Source organism: Molothrus ater, chromosome Z (genome assembly GCF_012460135.2).
Source record: "Molothrus ater isolate BHLD 08-10-18 breed brown headed cowbird chromosome Z, BPBGC_Mater_1.1, whole genome shotgun sequence".
NCBI classification, from domain to species: domain Eukaryota; kingdom Metazoa; phylum Chordata; class Aves; order Passeriformes; family Icteridae; genus Molothrus; species Molothrus ater.
This window is the reverse complement of record NC_050511.2, coordinates 2911129-2921009: the sequence shown is the minus strand read 5'-3', so window position 1 is coordinate 2921009 and position 9881 is coordinate 2911129.

The following is a 9881-nucleotide window of genomic DNA, read 5'->3' as shown; positions in this document are numbered from 1 at the left end:
GTCCTTACATCTACTCAGAGATAATTGGCTTAATTTTCCCTGTTGTGAGGCCTTCCTGCCTCCTGCTGCCTTCAAAAGACATCAGACTGCACACACACAGATTAGAAAATAGCACTGACTGTTAAAATGTTTGATTACAGATATTTCCATAATCACAAGCAAACATGTCAGACTTAAATGATCCTACTCTTAGGCTCCCCACCTGTAAAACACGAAACAAGGCACTTCATCCACTTTTCCAAAGCAAGGGCAGGGTTATTTCTAGAGCTGACTGAGTCCTTAGGCAATGGAAGAACCATGCTCAGAAAGTGGAGGCATAAGTAAGTCTATGCTGCATAAAATGTTTTAAGAGGCTTTCAGAAGCAGGAAGAGTTTCTCTGTACTGATTAATCCCTAAAGGTTTTGCTGCCATTGAGGTCGGTGACATGGCTGAGATATCCATGGTCACATAAAGATTGCAATTCTCTAAGCAGCTTTGTGGGTAGCCAAAGGCAAGATCTACAAACCAGTCATTATCACAATTCATATCAATCACTTTTTATACTGATGAAAAGATGAAAGCTTTAGCTCAGTAGGTGGCCTGTTCCAGAGCCTGATCCAGAGAGGACAACAGTGCAATCCATGTGTGCCCTGACTTCAGCTTGGACAGGGACTTCATGTCTTTGAGTTACAAATGTTGGAGCTTTGGACAGATCCTCTTGGGCAACCAACCGTATTGGGGACAGAGAATTCAGGCACTCATATTACTGCAGAAAAGCAAGAACTTAATGCAGATCTGATAAAACAATGATGTTTCCTTCAGCCACCCTCATTTTCAGCTCAATCAACAAGCCTAACATTCTTCCACATTTGGCTGGAAGACTAGGAGAAGTATTTTCTGATCAAGTCGCATCCCAGGACAGGAGCAGCCAGGAGCCAGCTGCCAGCAGAGGTGGAGCAGCTCATTGTGCCTGGGACAGGAGTCAGGGAGAGGCAGCTACCAGGCTGGATGATGTTTTGACAGGCTGAATGCAGCCCACAGGTCGTTGTCCTCTGCCTCATGCACATCCGTTCTCCAATGAGTCAAAATTCCCTTGCACCAAGTCAAGGACCAAGGCAGGAACAGCAGTGCCCAAGGTCCCCTCACACCATCCCATGTATCTGGCTGTGAATGACTGCTAAACTTCAAAATTAATTCCCTTTTCCACATTCTCAGCTTCTTAAACTTTTACGACCTAAAATACTGATCTGTCCCATTACCTCAACCAGCTTGTTGATATGTCAGTTGAGGAACATGTTGGCAAATCGGATGCAAATGTTTCTTATCCTTTCCCCACCATGTCCAAACCATACAGTTACACCATTCTGAACTCACATAAACTCCCAACTGTGTTTATTTCAGAGCTGTAAAGCTGATTTGACTGTTTAAATTGATAGAAGGAAATAAAAACAAATCGCTTTACAGCCTCCAAGTTTGCTTCTGCTGCCCAAACATCCTTTTTTCTGCCTCAGGCTTCAACAATTCTCCACCAAATGGATCTGAGCACAAGTCATGTAAATGAGTTATTCCTAGCACATGTATTTTAGGGTTTTTTATACTCAGATTTTTTTTCCTTCATTTCAATTCCAAATATCTGGTTTTCCTTAATCATTCATATCCTTATTAAGGACCTTGCCAATGTCCATTTAAAGCAAATGATGACTTCTTGAATGGGTCAGACCATCCAGAAAGCTACGACTTTTTCCTCCATTAAAATCTATAATGAGAACTGTGTGAATAATTCTTTTTTGTTGTTGTTTAATGCTTGAACTGAAAAACTAAAAAAAATTAGTATAGAATGAGTCTTAAAACCTTCATTTTTCTCAAAGGAATGACAACAAGCACAAAAACACAATAAATGTTTTATTGCAGTACTTTTCTCCTTTGAAAAATTATCATTGAATTTAGCTAAACTAGACTTTAATACATGCAGACTGTAACTCTTTTATTTTCCCTTTCTGCATTTGATCTTTTTGTATTTTTTTCTGACAAAGTACTCTGCTAAACACAGCTGTTACTTCTGGATGTGGAGTGACCTGAAACTGCTTTTTTAGCAATAAAAGGCATCTTTCTCTCTAAAATTATTCTTTTATATCCAAAGACAGAAAGAGATCTAACCTTTTCCTCTCTTATAGAGCAAAACTGAGTATTTACTCATGGTGGGGCATTGGAATCAGCCATGGGATTTGACTTGTGCTGCAGCCATGGAAAACATAACCATGGCACAGAAGTGACATATCTAATGTTAAGGGCAAAATTGTTTAAAGTGTGTTTCTTCAGTGACTATGTCACCACAGCATTTCAACTCTTCCTGGAAACACAGGAAATCCCAGAGCAGCCTTGTGGAGAGGTATTTTGGTTCACAGCAAGGAGCCTGGGGTGCTTCCCAAGCATAACCTCACCTCAGATGAGGTTCAGACTAAAGGACTTAAAGCAAGTGGAAGCAGCCCTTGGCTCTTCCCTTCGCATCAGGAAAGCTTCAGCCAAACCCCTGGCTTTCCAAATCAACTTTTCATGACCTCCAAACTAATCCCAACCTTTGCACTGGACTCAGTACAATTGGCAAATTTATATTGTAAGCCTCATTAAGCCTCCTTCGGTCTCATAAATCCTATATTACCCAAGAACTGGCTATGCAGAAAGCACTCAGGGTCACACAAGACTAAGAGTGTGGCATTTAAATAACTCACACTAGTTAGATGTTTCCTCCACATAACTGGAAGCCTTCATTGAAACAAAATGTTTCATTTTGAGCATTACAATAGAGCCCAGCTCTAAATGTAACCTTGGCTGCAGATAAGGCATATCCCTCAGGGTGAAAATTTACTGTGAGTAAAACAAGCTGATGCAAACTCTGTATTTTCCTTCACCGCTGTGCCAAAGTTCAGCAGCAAGGTTCTGCAATGCATCTTTCAAATCCTGTAAAAATAACTCGTACAAATAGTACAGAGAATTAAAAAGGCATAAAGCACCTCAAGAGGCTAGAGCTTAAAGTATTCAGAGTGACATCTCCATCACAGGACTTGCAAATTGAAAATAACTGTAGCTCTGTAGTCACTAGTTTCACAGAGCAGAAATACATACCAAAAAAAAATTCAGAATAAGGCGGCCAAATCTACTGAGACCAGCACACAGCTTTTTTCCATGGGGTGAACAAAATTCAACCCTAACCATCATTCTGCAGCAAATAATTTCATATTCATAATCCCACCTGAACACTATCTTCTTACATGCTCCTACTGCTAAACAAAAAGTAGCAACCCTTTCTTTAAAAAGCCCAAACTGTACAAATTGGCCTGAACCAATTCTACAACTCTGATATTTCTTAAAATTTAAAAAAAAAATCTCCAACAAATAAATTTAAATTTTAAAGTCCTAGTACCTATCTCCATGTTCTTCCAAATCACTTTGCACCTGCAACTAACTCCCAGCCTCAGGCAGTGTACTCAACTCAGCCTAAAGGTGATCCCCCAACTCATTCACCTACCCAGCTGGGAGAGTGAACCCAGTGTTATTCTCACACACAGCGTGAAATTGGGAGTACCTTGACTCAGAGACACCAATACCACATTTCCACCTCCTTTCCACTTGAAGAAGTAGGTGTTAATTGCAGAAATTGACTATGACTTTGTCTCCACTTCCCCATTTCAAAGAGTCCAATTTGTCCCTATATCCCAGTCCCTCCTTTCCTCTCCTCTGGTCAAGAGCCAAACCTTGACCTCCCCTGGATCTCCAAGCTCAATTTGAGTATATCTCCAAGCCTTGTCTGGGGAATTCACAGCACTCATACTTGCAAATGATACACAGAAGGAGATCTGGCAAAATTCTTTCTTTTTTGTTTGCCTTTCCTTTCCTCATGAGCATGGGCATTTCACATAAAATATTTGATTTTATAGATTTTAGTCTCATTTATCCCTATACAATGGGCACTAATTCCCATTCCCAACACTAGATGTGGACTAGGCATCGACTGGCCCCAGCTGCCACCACAGCCAAGAGAAGCTGGTAAAAAATGCTCTCTGTACAAAAGAAAATAAATCAATACACTGGCATGTGCTGTGCTGAAGTTCACAAATCTTAACCCTGAGACTGTTTCTAAATCCATAAATTCAGTCAGTCTTCAGAAGACAGAAGGTAGATTTTGGTCTGAGTTGAAGTTCTTTACCAGAAACATGTTTGGAAAGAGGAGACAGCACCACCTGCATTGGTGGGTAAGGCTGAACCTTGGGCAACACTTGACACAACTCTAGAGAGCCTCAGAATGAGCCAGCAATGTTCCCCACTCACCCTGCAGCCACAGGGCGCATTTACATGTGATATTGTAGATAAAGAATTTTAGCTTTTAAAAAAATCAAAGCAAAATTAAACATTTTGAAATATATAAATTTAAAACAAATATATTATAGCCATTTTAATTTTTTTCTTGTTAAAAATTTCTGTAAAGGAACCGGCTTGTCCTGTACACCCCTTCAAAATCCTCAGCAAAAGGAAGAGCAAGAGAAACCTTGCTCTATCCTGCAGTAAACAAGTCCTCACTTGCAAACAGCATTAGAAACATTTTTTATGTACAACAACAAGAATCCAGAGCAGCTCCACTGAGACTGATGGATATGACCCTTCTCTCACTTATATAAGTGATGTTTTATTAACTACAGAGGAATAAAACCTGAGATGACAGCCAGACTCCATCACCTAAGTTTTTATCTGCAGCCCTCACTCGTCTCCATCTCTCCCATCTTAGGTCTAATGAAAAGACCATGAACATTAGGGGAATCCCTAGCACTGCACTTCCAAAAGACATAAAGGCATTTCTCCAGTGCACAAATGCCAATCCCATGGCACAGGAGCAGATAAGCTGCAACAGGGGTGTGGAGACAATACCCTAAATTAGAGAATCCTTGAAAAGTTTGATTTAGAAGGGACCTTAAAGGTATTTTAGTTCCAATCCCCCTGCCATAGACAGGGGCACCTTCTGCTGGACCAGGTTGCTCCAAGCCCCATCCAACCTGCTCCTGAGTATCCTGCAACATGCCACCACGCTTTACCATTTTATTCCAATAACTCTGGAGCCAGCAGCTTGGGAAATTTGTCCTGTCGTTTACAATCTTTGAAGTGCAAACTTCAGGCTCACATGGAACAGAGAGCAGAAGTGATGTCTGTGTTTTCAGGTGAGCAAAGCTGCAGACTTCAAAGGTTCTGCACTAGTCTGTGAAGCCTCTTAAAGACTGTCACCTGAGTTTATCAAAAGCTGGCAGAAAACGCATCCATACATCCAGATAAATGCATTCTTTGATCTGAGTGATAAAAACAACTGTTTTTCTTCATGTAAACTCCTTTTTTGTAAATGTTTATGAACTGTGGGAAATTATGTCTCTGCCAGAATTTAAAATAAAGTGATTCAATGGGTTTGCCTTACACTTACCATTCATTATGCTCAGAAACATTGCAGGAATCCCAATGGACTTTTCAAGGAAGGCTCATGATGTTGTAGTTACCAGGGAAACACATGATAAATTGTTGTTATCTGAAAAAGAAAATCCCCATTAACTTTCTATTAAGGAGCAAGCAATGTGTACTATATGGAGAAATGCCTTTACAGTTTCCATATTAAAATGCTGAGTGCTTTGTCCCAAGATTAACCAAATAATGGCCATGCTCTGACATTTTAATCCACTGTGAACAGCACCTAGCACTTTACAGTCTGTGGTTTACCATGCATTCCTAAAGACAGCCCAGTATTCAGCTGGATCAGCCCAGGAACAGCAGACACCAGGTGATTGTGTTTGCAGTTAAAATATTTACAAGCAAAGCTTTGCTAGGCTAAGCTAGAAAAAAAAAAAAAGCAATGTATTTCACACCAAATTGAAGGGGTTTTGCCAGCTCCCCAAGGCTTGTACAGGATATCCAAACCCAGATGAAGAGCTTAAAGGTTTAACAACAAGGTAATTTTGCATAGAATAAACAAGGTTTCTCAGTGTATGTTAACATCAGCCATTTGGTCTTGGAGCACAGGTGTTGCAGACCACCAATCACCTGTCTGCAGAGCACTGATGGAGTCATGGATGCTCCAACCCTGCCTTGCCCTTTGTGCTCCCTGGCATGAGAAAACCACATGGCACCACCTAAGCAGCCACACAGAAAACCAGAAAAGCTTCCTTGTTCAAAGCCCTCTTTGAGCTCTTGCAGTCTGGGTGGGCAGCTGAGGCATCACCCTTATCCACTGCCCCTCTGACAGAGCTAATGTCCCTGCCATCTTTTGGTCACTCCCCAGCCTTTGAGACTTACCACAAGACTGCCTCCAACCTTACTGCAGAATGAGCAGGCTGCCTAAAATCACCTTCAGCAGAAGCTAAATTAAATCTGCCTTCTTCCATACTAAAATGTCCTAAGGCACATTTCCTTCCTTGTCCTCTCTTTCACACCCATCAGTTATAGTATCTCAGCCAGGCAGAAGGTAGCCCTCAACAAAGAACAGTAATTTCTCTGGCAGCTCCAAACTGATTCACATTTGGCTGCCCATGTCTGTCACACTCAAGCCTTACAGAGCAAGACCCTGAATCACTATAGTGAGTTAAAAGGATTTATTCTCATTTCAGAGGTCAGCTCTGAATTGATGAGAGATATTCAGTAGCTGACTTGCCCAAGTTTTCACTGTGAATTAATAAGAAAGCAGAGATATTGTCCAGTTCCTTGCTGTATTATTCCCACCTCGCTACTCTCTGGATAAAAGAAGGCATTCATTTCACTGGAGCTCATGTTAGGATGCCTAAGTTTTGCACCACAGGAGAGGATCTTTAGAAATGCTTCTGACAAGTAGAGGCAGTGTTATAGGATGTGGGAGTTAATTTTTTCTTCCTGATTAGACGGAGCAGTGACTGGTTCTGAAAATGAAGACATGCAGCTCAGGGTCGGTGTGAAGGAGAAAGACAGGGAAACATCAAAGTGAAACTCAGGAAGATGCTGACACAACAAGGCAGGCGTGACCATCAGGACAGATCCTGTGCCAAAGGAGAAGAGATATGACAGGACAAGAGGACACAGCAATTCTTCATGGAAAGGGTTGCTAAACATTGGAGTCCCCACCCCTGGAGGTGCCCAAGGAAAAACTGGTACTCTGGTCTGGGTGACAAGGTGGGGATTCCTCAAAGTTTGAACTTGATGACTTTAGAGGGTTTTTCCAACCTTTCCAATGAAAGAAAATACAAGGTTTAGACATAGCCTGAAAATGAGGGTCTAGACAAAACTGAAGGAGCAGCATGAACTGAAGGTGAGTGACAGCAGAGAGAAACAGGAGAAAAGGTGGGACAGGGAAGGGACAGTGAGCCCAGGAGCACTACTGGCAGGGCTTTTCCTTGACATATCTGCAGGTCCATTCCTGCTCCAGATCAGACAGGATATCTCACACTTCCCTGTCCCCTCTCTTGCAAGAAAAGGCTGATCCTGGTGATGGTCACATATCTAAGGGCATAATGCTCTAGGGAAGGGAAGGATATTGGGTTCTCTCTGAAGGCAGAGCAAACATCCAACCTCCCTTCCTAGCTGTCAGGTCACCTGGCTGGTTTCTCATAATATCCAGAGGCACAACTTTAGTTGAATGTTTGACATCACACAGCTTCGCACCACAGATTTAGCCCTCACTGTAAATCAGTGTCAGCAGGATGCAAAATAATGGAACAAAAGTCTCATTTTAGTCTGTTGACCTGTTTTCTTTTTCCTTGCCTTATTTTTACTTTTACTGCTCTGCTTCTTAAATCCATTCCTAAAACAAGCAAACCCTTTTTGTTTCCATTTGCAAAGGATTAAAAAAAAAGAAAAAAAAAAGAGTGAGAGAGACTCACAAAAACAAAAAGCCAAAAAGAAACAGAGGAGAGGTATGTGTTATTGGACAAGTGTTTAATTTATGGAACTTGGCCGGCAGAACAAGAGTTTGAATTGTACTTCAATAAGTGGAGCTCTTAGAATAAATGTGGCTTGTAAAATTGTTTTACAGTCTGCTTTGCTGAACAGCCAACACCTCATGGAAACCTTTGAAAAACATTCTGTTTAGAAGCTACGGTTTTTATATTTCATATTTTCTCTATTTGTTTTCCCCTCTGGTTTTATAACTGGAACCATATGCAGGAAAACAGGATTTTTGTGTCTTAAAATATCTACCTGACCTGACTACTTTTATTACTAAAAAACAGATAGCATTTTGAAAATTCCTCACATATAAGGCACTTGGTTCAAACATGAAGGTGTACTTGTTGGATATCCCAGTGAGCTACAGATTTCCTGAATAACCTTAGGACAGTCATTTAGCTGAGACTCATCACGCCTCTCCCTGCGTACACGTGGTGCAGCTGTGTGCATCTGAGCTGTCTGTCTTTCCCATTATAGACAGAAAATGTGACAGCATTTGGGACATGATTCATCTGTGTAGGATGGGAGAGGGTGAATCATGCTTTAGATGCATACATTGACCAGCTCCTCACTGGAAGTCAAGGCAAGATGCTCAGGTACAGACATCCACACTGCACACGCCAACCCTCGTAGGTCCCACCTCAGGCTCCCTGTGTCACTGCAAGGATGAGGTAACCACTTCTGGGAGTGAATCCATCCCATCCCAACAATGATGTCCCACACACCCGGGTGAGCTCCCTGGAGATGATACTGATCATCTCCACATCAGCCATGGAGAGGCAACATAATGAAAAGCTTTTAAATGGTTATAGGGAGTCAAGAGGAATAGAACTAGAGTTAGATAATATATTGCAAAGAAATTCTTCCCTTGAGGGGGATGAGGCCCTGGCATATGTTGCCCAGGGAAGTTGTAGCTGCCCAATCCCTGGAAGTGTCTTAGGCCTGGAAGGTGTCCCTGCCCATGGCAGGGGGTGGGAGAGGATGAGCTTTAATGTCCCTTTCAACACAAACCACTTTATGAGCCCATGAATCCCTTTCTAGCAACACTCTTCAGGAGATCTTTGGTAAGGAAGCCAAAGCCTCCTCCTTCACAGTTACACACATGTGCACATGTGTGTGTGTGTGTGTGTGACTGTGGCTGTACAGACATTCCAAATACAAATGGTGCCAGCACAGCTCCTACCACAGACACCAATGAAATCCATTAAATAAACTCTGTGCCTCCACTGGCAGAATGGGACATACTGCTGCAGCAGAGGGGGAAAGGAGAAGTAGTAAACTCTCGCCTTGGAGCAAAGTATTGCATTACACAGTACAGAGACTGGGAAAGGAAGACACAGAAAGACTCCAAGACCACACTGTAAAAGCCAATTATCTAAATAAGGATGTAAGAATCATATTTAGCTCCATTAAACTACCCTAACTGCTAATTGTTGTAGCTCTGCTTGTAAAGATATGATAGAACTGCTGCAGGATGTGACTTCATTTAATGACTGTGATAGGAAAAAAGGTCACCTGAGCACCTTTTTTTTTTCCTTTTGGGTGGTTTTTTTTTTTAATTGGCTGGTTCGTTATTTGGTTTTTTGTTCTCTTTTTCTTATTTTAAATGTCTCAGAAACTATTCTCAGAAACTGTGCTGCATGCATCCTCAGCAACTGTTCTGAAATGCCCTGATTTTTTCATTTGCTTTCAACATCACAGGTTGATCCCTGGTAGAGCCTCACTTGGCAAAGTCATTACGACTCAGCCAAGCGTTCTGTCACCATCCCAAAGTTTTTTCCCTCTAGCTGTACATGGTATTTCTTCTCTATTCTTTTATGGCTTCTTATGACAGAAATGTGCTTTTGCAAACTGTTTCTTTTCAAGGCCCTTGTGAGGCCACGTCCCTTGAAGTCAATGCGTTTCTGATGACTGTGCTTTCAGCACAGAAGTGGAAAGATAATTTATCCAGGCTTGGCTT